We start from the raw sequence: 20,092 nt of genomic DNA, 5'->3' as shown, positions 1-20,092 counted from the left end.
GTCCACCACTACCTCCTCTTTTAATTGTTTTATAACACTGTTTTTTCCTATTTTGGCACCTCTGTTCAAGCTTCTACACCATAGTCTAGTCCACCACAGGTGGAGGGGTGTAACCCCTTTTTTTCCTGTCTACAGAGAGCGACTTTTTAAAGTGGGGTCGGGTCATAATCTCCCCACCTGCCTATACAGTGGTTACCTGTGTGGTAACCCACTCTTGTGAGTATAACTGCCCTAAGTTATATACTGTGTTTATTTATGACTTCCAAACATACTACACCATATTGGGCTCTCGGTCTCCTTTTCTTTTTCCTGTGTACAAGTTATGTTTATAGATACACATCTTGTTTTTTTGTTCTTCAGAGAATGTGCATTGGAGATCTCTCTCCCATTTGTAAAAGCAGTTAAGTTTGTCTAGGGGTTGGGTTATTAGGAGGGAATAGATACAGTGTGATCTCGCTATAATAAACTTGGGTATAGTAAACATTTGGGTATAGTAAACTACCTCTCCAGGTCAATCTTCATTATAAGTCTATGGGAGCAACACCTGGTATAGTAAACTCTGATATAATAAAACTTCTGTTATAGTAAACCTGTTTTTTTTGGCCCCGACGTGACTCTGGATATAGTAAACAGTGGGCGGTGCATGCGTCATATGTCAGTGTGAGACCCATGGTCGGCTGCTCTCTTCAGGCTGGTTGCAAGTGAGTTGATGCCTAATGACATTTGTAAGACAAGAAGAATGGCCCCGGCGCTGGATATACAGCACTGTACAAATAAGCAGCCTGGGAAAGATGCGGAATAATGTGAACATAAACAAGAGGATGCAGTGTTTCTACTTCCACTTTACAATCACCGATAAAAGTATCATCACAGTCCTCCCACTGCCTGGATTGGACACACACCTGGGTATCTCTTGCCTTGTAAGCAATGGCGTTCCTGGTACTGTCTGGAGCGCTGTACAGGCTACTTTCACATGTAGTACAGATCAGAGCGGGCCTACTCGCTGCAAAATTAAGGAGAATGGAGAGGAGAGTACTTAGTCCCGCCTGCGGAGGTATCTGAGCCACTAGCATTACAGATGCGGGTGGCTTATCATGATTGGCTGCATTTTGAAGATGGCTTCATGATTAGCTCAAGTGTGAGCAGAAAGTTTTGCAGGACACGTGCTACAAGTTCCGCCCGTGGAGGTATCGGAGCCACTCACAGGAAGCGAGTGGCTGCCTCTATTCAGTGACAGCTGCAATTTTTAAAGGGAACCAGAGAGGAACGTTCCTAAAAAATAGAAAAAGCTTTTATACATACCTGGGGCTTCTTCCAGCCCCATAAGCCTGGATTGCTCCCACGCCGCCATCCTCCGCTTCCTGTATCGGCAGTACCGGGTCCCGTCACTTCCGGCGGACGCGGCCATTTGTCCGCATCACAGGGGCTGTGATGCGGACAATTTGCCACGTCTGCCGGCCGACTGGCGGTAATGACGGGACCTGGTACCAGCGGAGGCACCCAGCAGAGGACGGCGGCGTGGGAGCGATCCGTGCGTATGGGGCTGGAGGAAGCCCCAGGTATGTATAAAAGCTTTCCCCCAACGTCTCTGGTTCCCTTTAAGGATCCTTAGATATTGTACTAGCGATTTGTCCAGCCTGGCTATGCAGCCCTAAGGTATACTTAACCTTGTAGTCCACCAAATGTGTAAATGCTTGTATCCTACCTCCAACAGGAGGACAGAGTTGCTCCTTTGCAGCAGAGAATGTAACAGGGCATGCTAGGCCATTTCTAGGACAATTTCTGATATAATAACTTCTGATATAGTAAACCACTTTGTCCCTTGGAGTTTACTATAACAAGGCTCACAAACTGATTCATCTCCTCCCTGCAGGAGATTGCAGCGCTGTACATATAAATAACATTTTTTTTCTTTACTTTAACAGCCTGCCAGCCACGATTGCGGGCTAGCAGGCTGATCATGGAGCACCGCTCTGTCTCTCGGCAGGGAACGATCGCGCATGTGTGCACGTTCCCTACTAATATCTGCCCCCAGGACTTGACACCAATCCGCGTTAGGTGGTCCTGGGGGAGCAACTCTGTGGCCGCAAAGTGGTTAATATACTGCAAGAAGAGGTGTCCGGTTATTAGCGGCTCCTAATATAGCCATGCTGTTCTATATAGCTCAGTCAGCAATTGGCTTAAAGAATCGTTTTAAAAACAGTGCTAAAAACTATTGCAGTCATGTGTCCCGCAAGCCCCAAAACAGTTCAGATCTATAATTGGGTGGGATAAAAGATTGCTTGGACAGCTGGTGCTCACACTTGACCATCAGAAAGGAAATAGAAACCACCAGTTAAGTTTGGATCAGAACAGCGGTTTTCGGAGTATGCAATTATGAGACATCAACAGGAATACAGTGTTTACTGCCATGTAAACAGCTTATTTGAAGATTCGTGGTTGGTTTGTTGTCCGATTTTGGCAGAAGGCTGACATCATTCACCGCATATAAGATTTCACTGTATTCACTTTGCCTTTGGGTAACAATTAATATACAGTATGAACTTGGCTTTGCTATAAATTACTCGTTAGCTTGACAATCCATATAAAAAGTAATTTGATGGAAATCTGCCAGTCATACAGGGAACAGAGAAATTTTCTATAAATGATTTCCTGTTTTTTTTAAATACAGTATTTAAAGCATTCCACATTAATAATATACCTTACAAAAGCTTGAAGTGGACCTGAACTCTTGTACAGGACAAAAGGAAACATAGAGTAATGCACCCTGTATGTATTTAGAGAGTTTAGCCTGTCTAATTCCCACTCATCTGTGTCTAGTCACAAGTTGTAATTTGATCTCTCCCTGTGTCACCTGACTGCCATAGCAGATAACTTATTTGAAAGCACAGGATGTTAACAATATGTCTGCTTCCATGAAAGCAGGAAGTAGTAACACGGCAGATATATTGCAGGATTTGTATCAGCTGTAACAAAAAAAAATCTTTTCTTTTAAATGTATTATGCTGTTGCGTTTTATATTTTAGAGTGCAGAGGAAGTTTTGACTTCAGATCCGCTTTGAAGAAAATCTCCACTAGCACTCCCCTCCCCCCCCCCAACCCCCCCCCCCCCCCCCCTCCAAAGAACAAAAAAACAAACTATCAAACATCACTACATAAGCCATTTTGTAATTTAGTTGCAAACTACAGTATAACTGAAAATAAACGGATGAGATAAAAATAATACACCTAAATAAGAGTTTTATTAAATCCCAATAAAAAGCATGTCTAACCCTTTACAATCCTGCGTCGGACTATGTCCGACATTGGTATTTTCCAGTAGGGCTGCTCAAATCCGGAACCAGTAGATACCCGGATAGTTGCTATCCGGATATCTCCCAGTAAACCTGTGGGTGGGAGCGATGTCAATGTTACCTGTCTGACGTCTTCTTCGTCAGTCCCTCGGCGCCTCCCACGATGCGCTCCACGTGCGTCACGTGATTACAAACACTTCCTCCTTCAACTCGGAAGGAGGAAGTGCTTGTAATCACGTGATCACCGCTTGGACCGCATCGTGGAGGCGCCGAGGGACGGACGAAGAAGACATCAGACAGGTAAGATTGACCCCCCCTGCACAGGTTTACTGGGAGATATTCGGATAGAATTATCCGGATGTCTCCCCGTTCCGGATTTGAGCAGCCCTGTGTTCCAGCATAGGCCCAATGTCGGACATAGTCTGGCACAGAAAAACATGGCTACCGCTAGAGGTGCTGTTCCTGAATAAAATCCGGCACAGTGTCCGCCCCTTTGGATCAAAGACGTCACACTAAGTCCGCCCCTTTTATAACTGCTGGCCTCATTCACTGGCATTCAACAAATTGGAGACAAATGGGCAAGAGTTTGCCCGTGGCGGCAGTCCCCAATCACTTGATCATCTTACCCACAATTAGGATAATGGGCGGGGCAAACCCCAACATAGAAGTACTTCCACAGGATATCTGAACATATATGGGTTACAAGCCACCTTAATGTATCAAGTATCAAAAATTTATTTAAACAGTTGGGGACGTGCAAAATCTAAAAATGACATACATATCAAAAGGAAGCAAATATGATTCAAAAGTTAAAATTGCTTATGCAAAAAACTCATGTAGCCATCAAAGCAGCATTAATAATAAATGTTCCGGTTCAGTAAGACAATTGGACAATCCCACGCTTACATACTCCAAGCATCCCGCGCTTGCATACTGGTGCCATGCATAAATTTAGCAAATTGTGGCGGGGGCCCCCCTTAGAATTACCATAGTCCTATAGACTCCAGGCAACAGCCATAGTAATAAGGTTAGACAATCCCTTCATTCAATACTCAATTGGGGAGCTAACGTGTTAGATGCGTCACTATTCCCTTTGGCGCTATGGCATGGCAACACTGGACGTAGGGCCGTCTCGTTCGTCTCGTTCACCCGCTTGGCCCGATAGATAGATCACCTCCTCCCGGGTAGAGTCCGGCTGCAAACCGGCAAACTGTTGTCTCCGGCAAGGCAAACAGCGGGGAAAAGGATGCCAAACGCCCAGACGCTCATCAGCGCAGGAGCATGGCCGGAAACTCAGGCTGCGTGGAACAGGATTCATGACATAAGGTGTCATGAATCCTGTTCCACAATTTAAACCTTCTGTTAATGTCTTGAACATTTTCATAAATTTGTACACAGAAACTTTTCTTGATTGATCATTTTTGAAGTTACCCTTAAAGAGAATCTGTATTGTTAAAATCGCACAAAAGTAAACATACCAGTGTGTTAGGGGACATCTCCTATTACCCTCTGTCACAATTTCGCCGCTCCCCGCCGCATTAAAAGTAGTCAAAAACAGTTTTAAATAGTTTGTTTATAAACAAACAAAATGGCCACCAAAACAGGAAGTAGATTGATGTACAATATGTCCACACATAGAAAATACATCCATACACAAGCAGGCTGTATACAGCTTTCCTTTTGAATCTCAAAAGATCATTTGTGTGTTTACCTTCTGTCCCCTTCTTCTCTCATGTACTGAACATTACAGGCTTCCTGCAGACAGCTCTGCCTGTGCCTGTGTTTGTAATTCTTCAGTATGTGTCAGCCAGCTACTTTCACAGCCTAGCAGAGGAGGGTTTTTATCCAGCTCTCTTCTATCACTGATAAGATAGCAGAGAAGCTGCTGGCTTATGTAAATAAAACACACACTGGAGTGTGCATAGAGGAACAGACCAGCACGGAAGAGTTAGCTGCCTTCCAGACACAGGCCGACAAGTCTGACAGGGGAAAGATACATTGATTTATTACAGAGACCGTGATAGTACAAAGTGCTGCAGTGAGCCAGAACAGATTAGAATAGGTTTAGGAACTTGTATGATGGTAGAAAAAAACGTTGTAATTTTTGTTACAGAGTCACTTTAAGAACAAGTACTTTTAGATCTTGCATGCTGTGTCCTGGTTCACAGAAGTGTTGGCCCACTGGTGTGTCCATTTTACCCTCATTAATTTTAAAGCGGTGATGTTTCATTCTTGTGAATTGTGACATTAACAGAAGGTTTAAATTGTGGAACAGGATTCATGACACCTTATGTAACATGATTGATTTGGCTTCATGATCTTCAGAAACCTGCTGGATTTCATGTATGGTTGCACCAACTCACTGGCTCCAGCCTGCTGATCACCTGACACCTAACGGATAAACAGTAACCAACACAACTGTCATCTTCGTGTTTACCATTTATCTGCATCAGTGTTTTACTTCAGCTTACATCTGGAAATATGCCTGAAGAAGGGGACTAGATCCCAGAAAGCTTGCATCACTTAACTCTATTAGTTAGCCATTAAAAGGTATTATTTCTTACAAAACGTTGTTGTTGTTTTTTTTTTCTACCTATATAATTTGTTTGGCTAACACGGTACAGAAACTTTTTTGCTACTATCATCATACAGGAAATATAGTGATGCAACACTCGGTCCGGAGCTAGTCTACTTTAGGGGACCCACCGTAAATCCCCATAGAGAATTGGAGCTGTGCTGAAAACGGAACAAATTTTCCGCTTTCAGCTCTTTTAAACCCCCACAAGCTATATATCTTTGGAAAGGTTAGAATCTGCTCTAACGAATTATGCTACTTTCGGTGAGCAAAAGGTGCAACTCACCATGTAGGAAGCGCCGGAACGGCCGCGATCGCGGCTCCGTCGGCCATCTTACTTCTGTGCTGCTCATATTTTTCTCCCTCCTCATTGGAGGGATTGTTAGCTGGGGGCGTGCCAGAAACTGCTCTCCCTTCTCCCCGGACAAGACCAACGCAGAACTAGCTACTGACGGGTTTTTTTTGTTTTCTCTGGCACGCCCCCAGCTAACAATCCCTCCAATGAGGAGGGAGAACAATATGAGCCAGCACAGATGTAAGATGGCCGACGGAGCCGCGATTGCGGCCTTTCGGCGCCTCGTTCACGGTGAGTTTCAGTTTCTTCTCACCGAAAGTGGCATCATTCGTTAGAGCAGATTCTGAGCTTTCCATACATGTATAACTTGTGGGGTTTTAAAAGAGCTGAAAGCGGAAATTTGTTCCGTTTTCAGCACAGCTCCAATTCTCTATGGGGATTTACGGTGGGTCCCCTAAAGTAGACTAGCTCCCTCGGTCCTGCAAGACAAGGCCCTAGAAGTATCTGCAAATGTCTAGTATACTGACAGTTTTATTCTAGTAAATAGGGTTAAAAATACACATTATAGCCCTAATCCTACCACATAAATTGGGCAAGGTTCCTCGCTTGTCCTCCTCACCTACCATATAACTGGGCACAGGTGGGGTGCAGCTATCCCTCCCAATGTATGTGGGAATGAGTATGGGAGGTGTCCCCCTGTAGTCAATGCTCCTCTAGATCCCCCTAAAGAAAAAGACAAGGGGTCTGTAACCATATATTTGTATAGAAAATGAGGGGCGACTAATGTCAGAAAGGAGAACTTGGATGGTTGGTCTGTAGACTGCCGTCAATGTCCTCTGATGCTCTATGGACTCACTGTGTATATAGAGCACCCCTTTGTCTTCACCTTTTTGTACACTCTTTTTTTACAACAGTCAATCCAATTGGAATAAAATTAACTGTATAATAGACATTTTCAGGTACTTCTAGATCCTTGTCTTGCAGGAGGACTGAGTGTTGCATGATTGCATCAATAATGTAATTAGCAGACAGTAGCTAACACATTTTACAGACAAGAATTAACCAATATGGATAGGCAGGCATAGAATCATTGGGGTCTAGGTTCAGTGATGCAAAGGTTACCAGGAGAAGCAGATGTGCGAGGCTATGGGATTTTGCTAGTTAGGGACTTGAGTTCAGGAGAACTGCCTGGGGGAAGGTGGTGTTCCTGTGCTTGGAGGTTTTGGAGGGGATGGTTCTGTAATGGCAGTCTGATGGTGGAAGGTTGAAGTAATGACTCCCGGAGTGGGAGGATTGTGGGTTATTCTGTTGGCCCTGGTCCTCAGCCAAGATGACTGGAGTAGTTCCAGTGATGGCAAGGGTGACTCAATAATACTCTCAGCTGGGTTGATTAATTTTGGAGGTTTGTGCCTGTCACTTGCGGTTTCACCTGCATACCAGACAATGGAGCAGCAGAGGATAGATTTGAGGCAGGGGTCACACTTGTCTTTCAGTTTCTACACTTTTCAGAAAACTGAAAGACAAATGTGACCTCTACCTTACAACAGCTAATGTAATTTATAGAGAAAACTGACAAATTGCGCAAGATGTCAGTTTTTTTTCTGCGTGCAAAATCTACATTCAAGTGTGACCTAGCTCATTGATTAACATGAGTTCTCAGTTGAAAACAGTTTTTCTGTGCAGAAAACGTGCACGAAAGCCGACAAGTGTGACCCCTGCCTGATAGTGACAATGTAGAAGCTGGTCAGCAGCTCTCACAGCATTCCACATTTTTTCAGTTCTCGCAGGAAGAACAACCTTTTCAGAGCCACTTTCTGGGTTCTGGTAGTATTTTCCCCAATATTAATTTGTTGGTAATGGTGGTGCCTAAGAACCGAACACTTGGTACCCTGTTGACCTCAGAGCTTTCACAAGAGACTGGTTTGAGAGTGGGTGGGTTGCCTTCTGAAGTACACAGTCAGTTCAACAGTTTTTGCTGCATTTAGGACAAGTTTGTTGTCTTTGCACAATTTGCAGATTCTCTCAATCTCGCTGCGGTATGCTGCTCTCCACTTCCATCAACGAGGCCAAGGATGGTGGGGTCATCAACAAATTTGATGACCTTGACAGAGTCAGAAGATGAGGTGCCGTATACGGAGAACAAGATGGGGACAGTACACACCCTTGCAGGGCGCCTGTGTTAGTGGTTCTTATGGGAGGAGCAGCTGCCAAGCTTGACTAAGTGCATCCAATTGGTGAGGAAATCAAAAATCTAAGCACATAGAGTGCAGTTGACTCCAAGTTGTATAAGGTTGGCATGAAAGATTTTCGGGCAAAGGGTGCTAAAGGCAGAACTAAAGTCCAGAAAAGGGATCCTGACGTAGGTGTCAGGTCTGTCGAGGTGTTCCAAGATGTACGCCACACTGATGTATGTGGAGGCTTCTATGGACCTGTTTGTCCTGTATGTGAGCTGGAATGGGTCCAGAAGGGCATTGGTAGAGTGCATCAGAAAATTTTGTTTGGGCCACCTTAACCCCTTTACCCCTCCTTCCGATTCTTGGTTTGACTCTGGACTTTTACCACTATCTACAGTAGTGGACACAAGACCATATACAGTTAAGGGCAAAATTATTAGCCCCCTCTTATGAAATTAGACAAAACTCTTGATTTCTCCATGAAAATTACCATTAACAATAAGTGTTAGTTATTTCATAAACAAATACACTATAAAAAAAGTCCACTAAGTTTAATTAGGATATTTTACTGATACACCGAGTTGAAACAAGTAAGGGCAATAATGAGACATCCAAAATTACTAGCCCTCTGGCCATTAATAGTCAAAAGTGTACCATTTCTGAGCCATACCAGCCAACACACTCATAAAGTAGTTCTTTACTAGTTTGCCACAGGTCTCATGAAGAATTTTGGCCCATTCTTCAAACCTGTTCTAGCAGGTCCAAACTACATGGTTTCTGAGCATGGACATTTACTCTGAGGACCCACCACTGATTCTCAGTGGGATTGAGGTCTGGGCTCTATACGGGCCACTCCAGAATCTTGGTTTTGGTATACTTGAAGAACTGTTGGACTAATTTTGAAGCATGCTTTGGGTCATTGTCTTCTTGGAAGGCCCAGCAATGACCTAAGTCTAGACTAGATTTCTGCATATTCTCCCTCAAAAATGTCAACATAATTTTATTTTTTCATGATGTACCTGAAAAAAGGCACCCTGTGCCTGAGGCTGCAATACAGCCCCACATTATGATGCTCTTACCACCATGTTGGAGGGATACAAGAGCCAAAGTATATAGGAGAAATGGGGAGCTGGCATGTATGGTGAGCTGTCTCCTTTCAGCCCCCTGATCCTCGTCCTGGTCACCGGAGTAGGGCATCACTGCACCTGCGCTGGCCTGGCTGCGCGTCCTACATCATGCAAGGACGCTTGGGAATGCTCTGCACATGTTACGCACATGAGCAGAATGCTCCTGGCTGCAGTTGTTGGCTGTAGGCTGATGTGCGCATGCAGGCCGGCGCAGTGATGCCAGACTCCAGCGACCTGGAAGAGGGTGCCAGAGGGCAATTAGGAGGGGGTTTGGCAGAAAGGAGAATGGGAGGGAGGGGGGGGGGAGTTTTGAACATCAGGACGACTCACCATACATGCCAGCTCCCCGTTTCTCCCATAGACTTTGTTTCTGGTAGCCTTTAACCACTTCAGCCTACAGGGTTGAGAATTTTTTACATCTGAGCAACTTACACCTCCCATTCATTTGCCAATAACTTTATCACTACTCATCACAATGAATTGATCTATATCTTGTTTTTTCCGCCACCAATTAGGCTTTCTGTGGGTGGTACATTTTGCTAAGAGACACTTTACTGTAAATGCATTTTAACAGGAAGAATAAGAAAAAAAACGGAAAAAAAATCATTATTTCTCAGTTTTCAGCCATTATAGTTTTAAAATAATACATGCCTCCATAATTAAAACTCACGTATTGTATTTGCCCATATGTCCCGGGTATTACACCGTTAAAATTATGTCCCTATCACAATGTATGGCGACAATATTTTATTTGGAAATAAAGGTGCATTTTTTCAATTTGCGTTGCTCACTATTTAGAAGCCCATAATTTAATGAATCATATTGATATACTCCTTTGACATAATTATTTAAAAAGTTTAGACCCTTAGGTAACTATTTATGTTTTTTTTTTTTATTATTGTATTTTTTTTTTTAATTTTTATTAAAACTTGTATGTGGGTATTTTTCGGTGTGGGAGGTAAACAGGGGAATTTAAATGTTGTAAAATGTATTTATTGAATTCTAAGTGTTTTTTGGTGTAGTTTGCTATTTGGCCACAAGATGGCCACAGTCAAAAAGTCCTGGGAGCGATCGATCTCGCTCCCAGGAAGAAGAAAGAAGACGGGGAACTTTTTGATCTTAGAAAAGCCGCAGCGTCTGAAGAGACGATGTCGGCTTTTCTCCGGGGGGGGTCCGATCAGTGAAAGGGATTTATAATCCCTTTCATTGATCGCTGGGCTAACGGCCCCAGCGGCAGCACGCACGGGGGGGTGGGTCGCGGGAGCGCGCGCGACCCGCGGGAATGCGCGCAGCCTAACTGGACAAAAATTTTCGTCCAGTTAGGCTGAAGTGGTTAAAGAGAAATCGTAACCAAGAATTGAACTTCATCGCAATCAGTAGCTAATACCCCCTTTCCCATGAGAAATCTATCCCTTTTCTCAAATGGATCATCAGGAGGCTCTGTATGGCTGATTCTGTGGTGAAACCCCTCCCACAGTGTGATGTCAGCGCCCCACAGCTCTGAGGTCCTGACATCACACTGTGGGAGTCTTGTTGCATTGTGGGAAATAACAGCTGTTTCCAACTGCCAAAAAAGCAAGCAGCATCTCATTCTAGTGACATCACCTACCAGCAGTAAAATGTCACCATGTGATACATGTCTAAATGTAAATCAGGGAGAGGAAAGATTTTACAATAAGTAAACACTGACTAAATCATTTATACATAATTATTGTAAAAATTAAGCACTTTTTTCATTACATTATTTTTGCTGGACTTCCTCATTAACTGTGGGGACTGTTTTCCTATGGTTAAAGGCCTCTCCCTTTCTTCCCCAAACATAAACGACATCTATGTGCCCAAACCATTCTAGTTTAGTCTCATCAGACCAAAGCACAGACTTCTAAAACTCATCTTTACCTATCAAATGTTTACAGCAAACCTCAGTTGGGCTGTGATATGCCACTCTTTAAGTAAAGGGGTTCTTGTGGGACAACGGCCCTAAAGTCCATCATGATAAAGAGCCCTTACAACTGTGTGCCTTGAAAAATCAACTCCAGAAGAGGCCAGGACAGCAACTATCATCTTGGCAGATATCTGGGGCTCCTTGCTGACATCTCTATTTTCCTTTCCAGAGATCTAGAAATCTTGCGTTTACAACCATTGGCAGGTTTGCATCAGAGCAGCCATCAGGGAGGTACAACTGACACAGCAGTGAGGGGCCCAGGGTTTCTGGGGGCCCTGCCACCCCCCCAAAGTGCTGGAAGGGCCGCCTGTGCTGGCTGCGGGCCTGCGGCTCACTAACCAGCACACCGCGTTCCAGCACTGAAAGAAGAGTGACATCGGCGCTTGAACGTGGTGAGCATATGAGTGAGCCTGCTACTATACTATACTGGGGAACCTATACCTGGCTACCTATACTGAGGGCACCAGAAAGAAAAGAGGGGGACAAAAGAGAATGGATAAAGGATAAGAACGGGACCTACAAGTCCCTATCTCATTTGTTAACTGGGGACTACCTGTATTTTGCTAGTATTTGGCTCCACCCACAACATACCATGGTCACGCCCACTTTTTGCCACATCATACTGTGCATGCCGCTTTCTTCAGTGTTGGAGCCATGAACATTTTTTGCTGCAGCACACTTCGCCCATGGACATGGGGTAGCTAGTGGGCAGGCACAGCAACCAGTGGGTGGACCTAGGGAGGGGGGCCAAGGCTTGAAGAAGTGTGAGGAGCCTCAAAATTTTTGATGGCGGCCCTTGTTTGCGTCTTACAGAATTGGTCTCCTTGTACTTGAGGATGCAGTTCTTAACACTGTAAAATGCTTTGAAATGGCAGTGTAGCCTTCCCCTTTATCATGAGCCTCTACTATCTTCTTTCTGAGCTCCAGACTGATTTCCTTTTCCTTTGGCATGGTAACAGTACTCCCTCTCGTGTTCAGGTGCCATGTTCCTTGGAGTATTTTTATGCTCAGCAAAACAGAAGTTTGCCTTCTTAAAGGATACCCGAAGTGACATGTGACATGATGAGATAGACATGTTTATGTACAGTGCCAAGCACACAAATAACTATGCTGTGTTCCTTTTTTATTTCTCTGCCTCAAAGAGTTAAATATCAGGTATGTAAGTGACTGACTCAGTCCTGACTAAGACAGGAAGTGATTACAGTGTGACCCTCACTGATAAGAAATTTCCCTTTTTATCTCTTTCCTGCTCTCAGAAGCCATTTTCTGCTAGGAAAGTATTTTATAGTTGGCATTTCTTATCAGCGAGGTCACACTGTAGTCACTTCCTGTCTGAGTCAGGACTGAGTCAGCCACTTACCGTACATACCTGATATTTAACTCTTTCAGGCAGAGAAGGAAAAAATGAACAGCATAGTTATTTGTGTGCTAGGCACTGTGCATACCCATGTCTATCTCATGTCACTTCAGGTATCCTTTAAAACAGAAGGTATGAACTTTGAAGACTCCCACAGTGCATCAATGCTGAATATGCAAATCATCTCTGTTGCCCCTCCAGAACCACTTGAATGCAATGATGTGTCAGCTTGTTAATATTACATAGCCAAGCCAAACTAATCAGAAATGCATACAGACTGTTTAAGATTTGTTGATCCTCAACAGTGCATGGAATGAATTAATATGGCTCAATGCGGTAGAACTTGTAACACCCAGGGTTACAGGTTGTCCAGCAAGCTCATGGTGAACCAGAACTGGTAGGTCCAAGGAGATCTAGTTACAGCTCTGCGTTCCTGCATATATATGTATAGGTGGATGCCAAATCTTGAACTTCTAGTTACATCTCTGCGTTCCTGAATATATATGTATCAGTGGATGCCTAAGTCTTGAACTTCTGAGTTATCACCTCTTCCCACCATGATGGGTCATACACTCATTTACAAATATTTAGAATCTCTTATCACCAACTGCTGGTACTGCTGTGTTCCCTCACTCCTTAAGGTGTCCATCGATGAGGCAAACTTTTTTTTGTCAAATCTTACCAAAGTCCATGTAGCAGAAGGGTAAAGTAAATAAATGTACGTTGAACAAATACTTTAGTTACCTCATATTACACAAAATATGGTAAGATTGCAGTTTATGTGAGCCTTTGTGGAGATGAACCAGTAAATGGAATAGGTACCTCTTACCATCCTGAGTTAAGTTTTAAAGGTTTATAATCTCCCCCCCCCAATTGTTTGTAAGGTACTGTGTTGGTACTTCACAAATTATTATAGAGGATAATAGTAAGCCCCTAACCATCCTTGATATCGAACCAGAATTCTATTTTCTTGAACAGACTTGCTGCAAAACCTGTTGAACTGTCCAGAAATAGTTGCATTTCTTTCCCACAAAAATGCAATGCGCCCTCCAGTGCCTACAAAGTGAAACCAGCAACCCCCCCCACCACCATACCATTTCCTTTACTTTTAAGAGACGGTCCATTAGATGCTAATAATTTGAACTTGTATGCAAACGTAATAGACAAAGGCCCATATGCAATTCACTTTTTCTCCTAAGTTTTCTCCTAGGAGATACATTTTTTTTATCTTCTATTTAAAGTGATTTTTGCAATTTTGCAATTAAAAAAAGTACCAAAAGTAGGTGAAAAAGTACTATAAAAATTATTTTGAATCTTTTTCTGTTTGTAAATTGGTTAAAGGGCATTTTATTGACAAGCTGTGAAGATATCACCTAGGAGAAAACTCAGGGAAAAAAAAGTGAATTGCATGCAGGTCAATGGCTCATGCGCTATTAGCTTTTTCTCCTGAGTTTACTCCTAGGTGATATTTTCACAACTTGTCCATAAAATTCCTTTTAAGCCCCCAGGAAGCAGGAAAATACTCAAAATAATTTTGATAGTACTTTCCCACCTACTTTTGGTACTTTATCAACTGCAAAGTGCTGAAAAGTAATAATAATAAAAAAAAAAGTTGAAAAATTATCCTCTAGGAGAAAGCGCAAGTGAAAAAGTGAACTGAACCAGGGTCGATGTGCATACAGCTTACAATTGGCCAATCAGATGCATTTCTCGTGGACTTTGACTGTCCCAGATCTATTAGGCTGGTTTTACAGTGGGACGTTACAGGCGCACGTTAGAGCAGCCTGTAACGCAGCCCAACTCACAGTAATGAAAAATCAATGGGCTTTTCACAGTGCCCACGTTGCGTTACATTGTAACGCTGCGCCATATGACAACGTACTGCATGCAGTACTTTACACGCGGCAGAGCCGCATTAGACTGCTTGCACATGCTCAGTAATGTTGGGGAGGGGAGGAGAGGAGAGCGGCCAGGCACATGGCTAATTAATATTCACTGCACTTAGTGACGTGCAGTGTTTACTTCCTGGAGCGGCCGCTCTGTGCGGCGATTGGCCGGGCGGGACCACGTGATGCCGCATGCGTCCAAGAGTGCGCATCACGGACGCCAGAGTGAGCTGCACAACGCGGCTCACTCTGACGTCCACATCAGAGAGCACCAGGCGTTGCGTTAGGGGCACGTTATGCGACCTTAACGTCCCCTAAAACGCAACATCCTGGTGTGAAACCAGCCTTATTGGGCTTGACAGTCTATAATATAGTCATTTGAGTTGCATCAAACATGTTACCAGTGCATTTATAAATATTTGTCCATTACCTATAAGCTTCAGGAACATCTAAACCCAAAAGGTACTCATAGGCATGAGGTGCCAGTTGCCCAGTCCAAAGGTGTTTGAGGGTGATATCAGAGTATTGTACCAGGTTAGCCATCATGCGTCTCCGTACTTTGTGGATGATGGAACTTCCTATGGTTTCACCAGGAGCCTTCAGCATCCACCTCAGCTCTCCATACATGGACAAATCCTCCTATGCTCACAGTATGTCCACATGGTTAGCTTTACTTGCAAGTTTATAACTAGCCAGTGGCATAGGTAAGGAGCTTTGGGCCCCAGAGCAAGTTTTACATTTGGCGCCCCCAAGCACTCTATACATAACTGATACGGCACACCAAAACCTGCCAAGGACAGCCACAGTTTCAGAGGTGCAAGCACTGGATGGGGAACAGTTTTTTTTTAACGATTACCACTATTCAAAGCATCTACAGGAATAATCATTACCAGCACAGGACCAATAAAGAATTAATAGTACGGTTGAGGGAGGGCCTTTCTGGCCCAAGGGCCCTGGTAGGGTCGCAACCTCTGCATCCCCTATTAATACACCACTGTAACTAGGTCTGCAACTGAAAATGTGAACCCATACAATTTGTTTGTATTGTATCCAACTGACCACCTCTGCTTATGAAGTACACACAACAGGTTCATCAGGGCATCCTGAAAGGCCATTCAGAAACCAGTTTTCTCCACTGTACTCATAGGCACCGGGCCCTAGCATGCACAGGAGCCTGCGGACTGGTTAACTTACTGCAAAGCTGCTCTTCCAGTGATGTGGCATACCCTATACAATATAGGGCAATGACGGGGCAAGGGATGGGACACTAGCGTTCCATCACAGAAATTACAAAAATGAATCTTCATAGACACGCAATAAAAGTACACAGGGATACTACTGTATCTCTAACTGGTCAAATCCAAGACACAATGCTGAAGATCTAGGTATTGATTTTCTGAATGGCGATTCTGGATCTGTGCAGTTCCCACCCAAAAACTTTAAAGGATACATCCGGAGGGGAAAAAAAAAAAAGTTTCACTCACTTGGCGCTTCTTCCAGCCCCTAGAACAGGTATGGGCAAACTCGGCCCTCCAGCTGTTACAGAACTACAAGCCCCACAATGCATTTGCCTTTATGAGTTATGACTGTGGCTGTCAGACTCCTGCAATGCATTGTGGGACTTGTAGTTCCTTAACAGCTGGAGGGCCAAGTTTGCCCATGCCTGCAAGAAGTCTGTTAGGTCCCACAACACAGTTTTGCTTTCTCCCCTCCAGAAGATCACGACCTGTGACTGGGTCCACTGTGCATGTGCGCTGAGCACCTCTCGTGATCACTCTCCCATCGCCGGGATTGCTCTGTGCTTCAGTTCTCTCTGAACTGCGCAAGCACAGAGAGATCCCAAAACACAGACCGCGCAGAAGATCCCAATCCAGCTGCGGATTGCAATCTTATGGAGGGGAGAGTGGAGGCCTGGCTGAAAGCAGAACTACGGCATGTGGCCTAACAGACTTCTAGGGGCTGGAAGAAGCCCCAGGTAAGTGATACTCCCCCCCCCCCCCCCTCCCCCTGATGTATCCTTTAAAGGACACCTGAACTGACCCCATAATTGTTAACCTGCACAAGGCAATGTATGTAGTATTGTTATAATGATGGCCAAGCAATAATAATTTTTAGGCCTTTAAAAGGCTGGGAGGCTTAAAGAGACTCCGTAACAAAAATTGCATCCTGTTTTTTATCATCCTACAAGTTCCAAAAGCTATTCTAATGTGTTCTGGCTTACTGCAGCACTTTCTGCTATCACAGTTTCTGTAATAAATCAATGTATCTTTCCCCTGTCAGACTTGTCGGCCTGTGTCTGGAAGGCTGCCAAGTTCTTCAGTGTTGTGGTTCTGCTATGAACTCCCCCTTCCAGGCCCCTCTGCACACTGCCTGTGTATTATTTAGATTAGGGCAGCTTCTCTCTTCTCTTTTACAAGCTGGATAAATCGTCCTCTGAGCTGGCTAGGCTTTCACATAATGAGGAATTACAGACAAAGGCAAAGCTGTTTGCAGGAAGAAACGAGCAGCCTGAAACTTCAGTGCATGAGAACTGCAGGGGGAAAAAAACACACAAATGATCTCTTGAGATTTAAAAGGAAGGGTGTATACAGCCTGCTTGTGTATGGATGTATTTTCTATGTGTGGACATGCTGTACATCAACCTACTTCCTGTTTTGGTGGCCATTTTGTTTGTTTACGAACAAACTTTTTAAAACTGTTTTTAACCACTTTTAATGCGGCGAGGAGCGGCGAAATTGGTACAAAGGGTAATAGGAGATTTCCCATAACGCATAATCACCTACCAGCAGTAAAATGTCACCATGTGATACATGTCTAAATGTAAATCAGGGAGAGGAAAGATTTTACAATAAGTAAACACTGACTAAATCATTTATACATAATTATTGTAAAAATTAAGCACTTTTTTCATTACATTATTTTTGCTGGACTTCCTCATTAACTGTGGGGACTGTTTTCCTATGGTTAAAGGCCTCTCCCTTTCTTCCCCAAACATAAACGACATCTATGTGCCCAAACCATTCTAGTTTAGTCTCATCAGACCAAAGCACAGACTTCTAAAACTCATCTTTACCTATCAAATGTTTACAGCAAACCTCAGTTGGGCTGTGATATGCCACTCTTTAAGTAAAGGGGTTCTTGTGGGACAACGGCCCTAAAGTCCATCATGATAAAGAGCCCTTACAACTGTGTGCCTTGAAAAATCAACTCCAGAAGAGGCCAGGACAGCAACTATCATCTTGGCAGATATCTGGGGCTCCTTGCTGACATCTCTATTTTCCTCTCCAGAGATCTAGAAATCTTGCGTTTACAACCATTGGCAGGTTTGCATCAGAGCAGCCATCAGGGAGGTACAACTGACACTGCAGTGAGGGGCCCAGGGTTTCTGGGGGCCTTGCCACCCCCCCCAAAGTGCTGGAAGGGCCGCCTGTGCTGGCTGCGGGCCTGCGGCTCACTAACCAGCACACCGCGTTCCAGCACTGAAAGAAGAGTGACATCGGCGCTTGAACGTGGTGAGCATATGAGTGAGCCTGCTACTATACTATACTGGGGAACCTATACCTGGCTACCTATACTGAGGGCACCAGAAAGAAAAGAGGGGGACAAAAGAGAATGGATAAAGGATAAGAACGGGACCTACAAGTCCCTATCTCATTTGTTAACTGGGGACTACCTGTATTTTGCTAGTATTTGGCTCCACCCACAACATACCATGGTCACGCCCACTTTTTGCCACATCATACTGTGCATGCCGCTTTCTTCAGTGTTGGAGCCATGAACATTTTTTGCTGCAGCACACTTCGCCCATGGACATGGGGTAGCTAGTGGGCAGGCACAGCAACCAGTGGGTGGACCTAGGGAGGGGGGCCAAGGCTTGAAGAAGTGTGAGGAGCCTCAAAATTTTTGATGGCGGCCCTTGTTTGCGTCTTACAGAATTGGTCTCCTTGTACTTGAGGATGCAGTTCTTAACACTGTAAAATGCTTTGAAATGGCAGTGTAGCCTTCCCCTTTATCATGAGCCTCTACTATCTTCTTTCTGAGCTCCAGACTGATTTCCTTTTCCTTTGGCATGGTAACAGTACTCCCTCTCGTGTTCAGGTGCCATGTTCCTTGGAGTATTTTTATGCTCAGCAAAACAGAAGTTTGCCTTCTTAAAGGATACCCGAAGTGACATGTGACATGATGAGATAGACATGTTTATGTACAGTGCCAAGCACACAAATAACTATGCTGTGTTCCTTTTTTATTTCTCTGCCTCAAAGAGTTAAATATCAGGTATGTAAGTGACTGACTCAGTCCTGACTAAGACAGGAAGTGATTACAGTGTGACCCTCACTGATAAGAAATTTCCCTTTTTATCTCTTTCCTGCTCTCAGAAGCCATTTTCTGCTAGGAAAGTGTTTTATAGTTGGCATTTCTTATCAGCGAGGTCACACTGTAGTCACTTCCTGTCTGAGTCAGGACTGAGTCAGCCACTTACCGTACATACCTGATATTTAACTCTTTCAGGCAGAGAAGGAAAAAATGAACAGCATAGTTATTTGTGTGCTAGGCACTGTGCATACCCATGTCTATCTCATGTCACTTCAGGTATCCTTTAAAACAGAAGGTATGAACTTTGAAGACTCCCACAGTGCATCAATGCTGAATATGCAAATCATCTCTGTTGCCCCTCCAGAACCACTTGAATGCAATGATGTGTCAGCTTGTTAATATTACATAGCCAAGCCAAACTAATCAGAAATGCATACAGACTGTTTAAGATTTGTTGATCCTCAACAGTGCATGGAATGAATTAATATGGCTCAATGCGGTAGAACTTGTAACACCCAGGGTTACAGGTTGTCCAGCAAGCTCATGGTGAACCAGAACTGGTAGGTCCAAGGAGATCTAGTTACAGCTCTGCGTTCCTGCATATATATGTATAGGTGGATGCCAAATCTTGAACTTCTAGTTACATCTCTGCGTTCCTGAATATATATGTATCAGTGGATGCCTAAGTCTTGAACTTCTGAGTTATCACCTCTTCCCACCATGATGGGTCATACACTCATTTACAAATATTTAGAATCTCTTATCACCAACTGCTGGTACTGCTGTGTTCCCTCACTCCTTAAGGTGTCCATCGATGAGGCAAACTTTTTTTTGTCAAATCTTACCAAAGTCCATGTAGCAGAAGGGTAAAGTAAATAAATGTACGTTGAACAAATACTTTAGTTACCTCATATTACACAAAATATGGTAAGATTGCAGTTTATGTGAGCCTTTGTGGAGATGAACCAGTAAATGGAATAGGTACCTCTTACCATCCTGAGTTAAGTTTTAAAGGTTTATAATCTCCCCCCCCCAATTGTTTGTAAGGTACTGTGTTGGTACTTCACAAATTATTATAGAGGATAATAGTAAGCCCCTAACCATCCTTGATATCGAACCAGAATTC

At 43.9% G+C, this 20,092-nt stretch overlaps 1 long non-coding RNA gene across 1 annotated transcript in view; it reads left to right on the top strand.

Annotated features, from left to right (window-relative positions):
* The first annotated feature begins 5,718 nt into the window (after positions 1-5,718).
* The window catches only part of LOC137504215 (uncharacterized), a 34,556-nt gene continuing 20,182 nt past the window's right edge, over positions 5,719-20,092 (top strand). The window contains exons 1-2 of the long non-coding RNA XR_011019445.1: positions 5,719-5,843; positions 8,180-8,397. This is a non-coding gene — a long non-coding RNA (uncharacterized lncRNA). The remainder of the gene's footprint in view (positions 5,844-8,179; positions 8,398-20,092) is intronic.

Source organism: Hyperolius riggenbachi, chromosome 4, assembly GCF_040937935.1.
Source record: "Hyperolius riggenbachi isolate aHypRig1 chromosome 4, aHypRig1.pri, whole genome shotgun sequence".
Taxonomy (NCBI): domain Eukaryota; kingdom Metazoa; phylum Chordata; class Amphibia; order Anura; family Hyperoliidae; genus Hyperolius; species Hyperolius riggenbachi.
This window is presented reverse-complemented; position numbering and strand designations above follow the sequence as displayed.